At 32.7% G+C, this 7,500-nt stretch overlaps 1 protein-coding gene across 5 annotated transcripts in view; it reads left to right on the forward strand.

Annotated features, from left to right (window-relative positions):
- LOC144963029 (synaptotagmin-14-like) overlaps positions 1-7,500 on the forward strand; it is a 161,511-nt gene that overhangs the window by 40,915 nt on the left and 113,096 nt on the right. The window lies entirely within an intron of this gene.

A 7,500-nucleotide genomic window follows, 5' to 3' on the forward strand; every position in this document is an offset into this window, starting at 1 on the left:
ACTGTATTAACCTGACTATAAACGTTCATGGATACACACAGTTTTGTGTGTTGGTCCGTTATACTTCCGGATGGCAATGTTATGAGCTTCTTATCCAAGCGCATACTATCTATAATCTAATTGATACAATTTTAAGATACTCATAAAAATGTCTGACTAAAAACAATAACAAAGAACTGAGTGACGTCAATTTCATTCTATTTATAATTCCATTATCGTCTTCTTCTCAGTTCTTAAATAAATGATAGGCTTATTTATTGGTGTTTTTTAATGCTTGGGTAGGGGAAGGGACTGTCCATACAAGCATATGTGTAGCAATATTCGGTATATGAACAATCCAAGTGTGCAAATCACATTATTTAAATTATTTATATTATTTTGTCTTTGACCGTGATGTTATGTCTTTACGACCGAAATAAAACGGACACCAATCTCCATAATTTACTGAAATTTGAGCTGAGATCAAATATTTATTATAGCTAATGTAACAGATGTGTGTCTGTGCTTTCAATTTTCAAAATTGTGTTTAGAAATGTAATGACTAGTTATGCCTACTTCGATAATTCATTTAATAATTTGACAATTGAACTTTTGCTAAATGTATCTACAAAAGCTGGACAAAAGCTGGTTATGTCTATTTTTTAATGATTTCTCTAACTCTTTTGACATTAAGAGTTCCATTGATGTTATCAATGAAAGCTGGCGCGTTGTATTACTCGGCTACACCCAGCAAGCACAGTGAGATAACAAACTTAAACCTTGAAGTAGAAAGGGTTTCCGAGATTACAAAAATGATAATGATAATAGTAATAAAAAAGCAACAATAATAATGATAATAATAATGATTATAACAACAACAACAACAACAATAGCTATAAAGATAATCTTTAAAATAACAATAACAATGATGATACTAATCATAATAATGGTATAATTGTTATTATTATTATTATTATTATTATTATTATTATTATTATTATTATTATTATTATTATTATTATTATTATTATTATTATTATTATTATTATCATTATTAATAACAATAATGATGATGATGATACTAAAAATTAATGGTAATAATAATTGACAATGATGATGATAATAATAATAATAATAACAACAACAACAACAATAATAATAATAATAATAATAAATAATAATGATGATGATGATGATGATAATAATAATAATAATGATGATGATAATAATGATAATTATGATGATGATGATGACGATGATGATGATGATGATAATGATGGTGATGATGATGATGACAAGGACGACGACGGCGGTGATGCTGAAACGATTAAGATGATGACGATGCTGAAAATACAGGCCATGGGCACTGGGAAGTTTTTGCACCAAAAAAGGGTGGTAGGGTTATCATATCAACAAATGTCCATTCCATGCCACTTACTGAGCATTGTTATGCATAATGCCGCAAACTATGAGATAAACCCTTTACATTCCGTCGCCAAACTTCCTATTCTCATGTAAATTTTTCTCGAAAATAAACCTAATTTCTTTTTCTAAAAAGGGTCGTTAAAGTTTCAATAAAATTGTTTTTAGGTTTATGATTGTAACGAGGGCTTTTCCTTACGTTGCGAAATGTCTGATGGGTGTCCGGATAATGTTATATATATACCAACATTATACATATGCTGAGGTAAATGGATCAGCATAGTTTAAACCATAAAAATGTATTATCTGTCTGCTTCCTCTTAAACAAATAGCCTTCAACAGTCGTGACGTCACTTCCCTCGTAATGACGCATAGTAACTTAGCAACTGGTTCTAAACTATCGGAACAATGGCGGATGCCCTTATGACATACTTCTCCAACGAGCATAAAAGTGTGTCCTGATGAGGAGAAAAACATTATAAATCTGATCGTGCTTTGACTTTTATACATTCTGATCACATGACACGTGAAAACGGTCTAGCCAGAATGGAGAATAAAAAATACCGATTTGCTTTGTTTAGAACCAAGCTGCTCGTTGCTGGGCGATGTGACATCAGACTATTGAATCCTATTTGCTATTGGTTTGTTGTGTGTTTCCCTGCGTTAGTTATGACTTTTGACAGAATAGTACATTTCCTGTCTCATAATCATCAAATTTTACATATATGATGTCATCCCATTGTTTCTCCATTTTCGTTGAAAGTAACTTTGGCTAAAGCCAACACTCGTCCCCATCAGTAAATTTGCTGAATGTTTATATATATATAAATAAAATGATGAATTACACACACACATACACACACAAACACACACACACACACACACACACACATATATATATATCATGTTATCACATCCCTTAATTTCTTTATCTGTTCATTTAGCCTTTATCTTTCTATAAATCTTCCGTTCACTAATTCTCTATCGTCTGCAAATTATCTATCCACCCACTCTTTCATACCCTTTTTATTCTCTACATCTACACCTCAAACTTTCAATCCGATCGAACGGCCATTTCCATCTAACCACGAGTATTTTTTTTTATACATTGAGATCTCGCATTCTATTTTCAGTCGCCCATTATTCTGCTCGTTGAGCTACATAATTAATGGACAACTAGTTTTTTAGGTACAGTTTTCAGCCTTTTTGGGTAATGCAATGAGCAATGTGTTCGCGTATGCCTCATTTCTATTTGCTATACGTTCCGTATATTGACAAAACCAATTTTTCTTGTTTTCGACATGATTTCTTTTTCTTCATATTGAGACAATACATTTGCTTCCTATTTGAGTCCCTTGATTCGTGAAAAAATAATAGTTACAACTACAAAGCCACACGGGACTGTCATCTCAGCGTTGTGGCTCATTTGCGCATGCGTAGGTGTTATTTGTGATTTTCGTTCACTCGTAGAAGCCATCAAACTTTGAGAAATGTTGTTTACACAAAAAATTCCACATGTAATAATGTGCATTGTGTTGGACACAACTAAGGAATGGAATCAAACGCATTTCCCTAATAATAGAGATAAATTAAGATGGCTCCAAATTTCCAAAAGTCTTGAACCTGAAGAATGCGTTTTGTTATTTTAAGACACAAATGACTACTTCCTCTAGTCGCGAATCCCAAAGGAAACGGAAATTGGCGAACGGCACCAATCTTTATAACAGAACAACAGCCTTTGAGGACATGTCAGGAACAAAATGAGATATCCGACATCGGAAGATTATTATTATTATTATTATTATTATTATTATTATTATTATTATTATTATTATTATTATTATTATTATTATTATTATTATTATTATTATTATTATCGTATTATTATTATTATTATTATTATTATTATTATTATTATTATTATTATTATTATTATTATATTATTATTATTATTATATTATTATTATTATTATTATTATTATTATTATTTATTATTATTATTATTATTATTATTATTATTATTATTTATTATTATTATTATTATTATTATTATTATTATTATTATTATTATTATTATTATTATATTATTATTATTATTATTATTATTTATTATTATATTATTATTTATTATTATTATTATATTATTATTGTTGTTGTTGTTGTTATTATTATTATCATTATTGTTATCATCATCATCATCATCATCATCATCAACAACGCATTAAATTATACACAATTAGTGGTTACATGATAGCCGCGTGTCACACACACAGACACACACACACACACACACACACACACACACACACGATAGCAGGACATAGCACGAATGAGTAGTGACGACCCTATAGCTATTTTAATGATATTTGATTGCCACCGCAAATACTACATAATTATTCACACACAATGGCCTTAAACGCAAACGAGTTACTCACACACATAGTTGTGTATAGTATAAAATGCCCAAACACAGGGTAACGTAATTGAATGATTAATTAATAATGAACCCCCCTCCCCCGAAGAGAATTGCCCCCTATAGCCCCTATATACCCTTACATGAATTGCTCCCATGTTTTTAGTTGATAAAATAAAGCGTCGATTATAATACAAGTAAGTCTACTTCCCTCTGCTTTTTGTGGTTTTTGTCATTTTGCTTGTCAAAGATATGCTTTCTTCTCTCTGGCTGATCAAAAACGGCTAACTTTTTAAATATTTCGTCTTGATAGTAGTTTGATTGTGTATTATCAGTCCAACTGGTAAGCATTTGACTTCGCGCCGCGAACTGTAATGTTTATTGTGAATTGAAGGCATTTTGCCAGGTGCACAAATAAAGAGGTCTAAACACATTAACCCTGTTTAAGAAAACGCGGTAAAGCATTATTTTTTTCTTCTTATTTTTATATCAATAAATGTTTTCCGTTTACACTCGAATATCCCTTCAAAAAATGTCATTGTTAGGGTGACTTGCCTGCCAAGTTCAGACACCACACCCAAATCGTTTACTTTGCACACCTGACCTGCATGTTTTAATTATTCTAAAAATTCAAAGTTTTCAACCAACCCCCCCCCCCCCCCAAAAAAAACAAAAAAAACAAACAAAAAAAACAAAAAAAAAACAAAACAAACAAAAACAAACAAACAACCCCCCCCCAAAAAAAAAAAAAAAAAAAGAAACAGAAAAAAAGAAAAAAGAAAAAAAACAAGAAAAAAACAAACAACAAAACAACAACAAACATTGCCGTCACTTTGATGAACGTTATAAATATTATAACAACAAACGCTCAACATGATTGCCCTTAATACGTATTATGGGTAGGCATTAGACTTCCATTGGTTTAAATCTTACGATAATGAGAAATGTTTTCAATTCATGTCTCTTCATTTCATTATGGGAATCTTTTTATTCGACGTGCACTTATTTGCAGGTCCTTTTGGGCTCATGGTTGTAATGGAAATCTCAAAGAAAAAAAATATCAGACAAAATATTGTCCATTACAATAATGTTAAACTAGGCCCATAAGTGAGTTCCGACATATATATATATATATATATATATATATATATATATATATATATATATATATATATATATATATATACATATATATACACACACGTCGTTTTTATTATACCTGACTTCCTTTTTATTACTTCTGAATTTCTTAGCAAGAAATATTTATATAAAGCTAGTGACACAATTTCAGCGATGAGAGCTTGTCTTAAGCTTAACGATAAAAATATGAACAAAATCTAAATATTCAATTTCACCTTCTTCTTGTTCATTATTTTAAAGCCATCACACTCTCGGTGTCTTTAACGTTTAACAGAAAGTAACAGTTGTTTGTTCTCCTTTTGATAGGACTCTAGTCTATTCCAAAGCACTCTTCACAAGATCTAACTGATGGACCAATATAATTGATGGGTGGATAAAGGGGTCACAAGAAACCCTCTCTACAGCCGGATCGATACCGGTAACCTTTGATTGTGAGGCGAATGCTCTACCAGCTGATCGTCTAGATCTCAATCCCAAGATTTTGCTTCGTTAACGTTTTCAATAATTCAATTGTATTCTTCTTCTTCTTCTTCTTCTTCTTCTTCTTCTTCTTCTTCTTCTTCTTCTTCTTCTTTCTTCTTCTTCTTCTTCTTCTTCTTCTTCTTCTTCTTCTTCTTCTTCTTCTTCTTCTTCTTCTTTTTCTTCTTCTTCTTCTTCTTCTTCTTCTTCTTCTTCTTCTTCTTCTTCTTCTTTCTTCTTCTTCTTCTTCTTCTTCTTCTTCTTCTTCTTCTTCTTCTTCTTCTTCTTCTTCTTCTTCTTCTTCTTCTTTTCTTCTTCTTCTTCTTCTTCTTCTTCTTCTTCTTTCTTCTTCTTCTTCTTCTTCTTCTCTTCTTCTTCTTCTTCTTCTTTTCTTCTTCTTCTTCTTCTTCTTCTTCTTCTTCTTCTTCTTCTTCTTCTTCTTCTTCTTCTTCTTCTTCTTCTTCTTCTTCTTCTTCTTCTTCTTCTTCTTCTTCTTCTTCTTCTTCTTCTTCTTCTTCTTCTTCTTCTTCTCCTTGATGAATAGTCTATAATTTGCATTAACGAAACTTTAATCGTGATACGTCCGAATGTCAATTTTGCTGAGCATGCCAATTATTTACCAGAAATATCGATTTTTTAAAATTCAAAAGGATGATATAAATACTTCAAGGACGTCGTCTTGGTTGAAAGGAACATATGAAAAATGTAATAGAGATACCCTGAGATAGCCGAACGCGATCAATATCCATGGAAAACGTTACAACTTTTCAGTTGATCGCTTGCGCTTCTGTAAAAGGAAGAGCTAATGGACCATTCAAACGTACAGTTAAGTATAGCGCAATATCCACTAAACGTGCTCAAAGCGCTTTACAAAGGGTTCCTGGACAACAGCAACACTTAATATGTAGGACGGGACATGACGCCCGTTTGGCGATATTATTAGATTTTTTTCGGACAGAGACAACGCTGTTGACGGCCAGGTACTCATCTTACACCTGAGTTCAGTGAGAGAATGTGAGTAAAGAGCCTATTCCAAGAACTCAATTATGCGCCGAGCGAGGTTCGATCCCAGATACCATTAGACCGCACAAGTACAATTAATTCATTCACGGTCGGACGGATATAAGGAAAATGTAGGCGAAGTGACAACGCATGAAAACTGAGTGTGTAAAAGAAGAATTTAACTGATATCTGACTAAAACCTTCCATGACATCTGTTCATTTCTTCGTTTACACGTTTAGTTTTCATGAGTTACTGTCACTTTGAACGCCAACAGTTTCTGGATATCGGTCCGTCGAGAATGAATTAGCTGTACGTCTAAATGGGGCATAAGAGACAGATGCGGAAGCGAAAATTAACATATTTCTGAAATGGACAAGGGACCTAGATATAAATGCTTTAAAAATCAAACTTGAGCATTTACATAGCGTAAGATCCACTAAACGTGCTCAAAACGCTTTACAAAGGGTTCCTGGACAACAGCAACGCTTAATGTGTAGGACGGGACATGACGATATTATTAGGCGATATTATTATATTTTTTTTCGGACAGAGACAACGCTGTTGACGGCCAGGTACTCATCTTACACCTGAGTTCAGTGAGAGAATGTGAGTAAAGAGCCTATTCCAAGGACTCAACTATGCGCCGAGCGAGGTTCGAACCCAGATACCACTAGACCGCACAAGTACAATTAATTCATTCACGGTCGGACGGATATAAGGAAAATGTAGGCGAAGTGACAACGCATGAAAACTGAGTGTGTAAAAGAAGAATTTAACTGTTATCTGACTAAAACCTGCCATGACATCTATTAATTTCTTCGTTTACACGTTTAGTTTTCATGAGTTACTGTCACTTTGAACGCCAACAGTTTCTGGATATCGGTCCGTCGAGAATGAATTAGCTGTACGTCTAAATAAGAGACAGATGCGGAAGCGAAAATTAACATATTTCTGAAATGGACAAGGGACCTAGGTATAAATGCTTTAAAAATCAAACTTGAGCATTTACATAGCGCAAGATCCACTAAACGAGTTAAAAGTGCTTTACAAGGGATCCCTGGCCAACAGCAAACCTTAACATATA

This window comes from Berghia stephanieae, chromosome 1, assembly GCF_034508935.2.
Source record: "Berghia stephanieae isolate SIO BIC M18660-M18661 chromosome 1, UCSD_Bste_1.3, whole genome shotgun sequence".
In the NCBI taxonomy this organism is placed as follows: domain Eukaryota; kingdom Metazoa; phylum Mollusca; class Gastropoda; order Nudibranchia; family Aeolidiidae; genus Berghia; species Berghia stephanieae.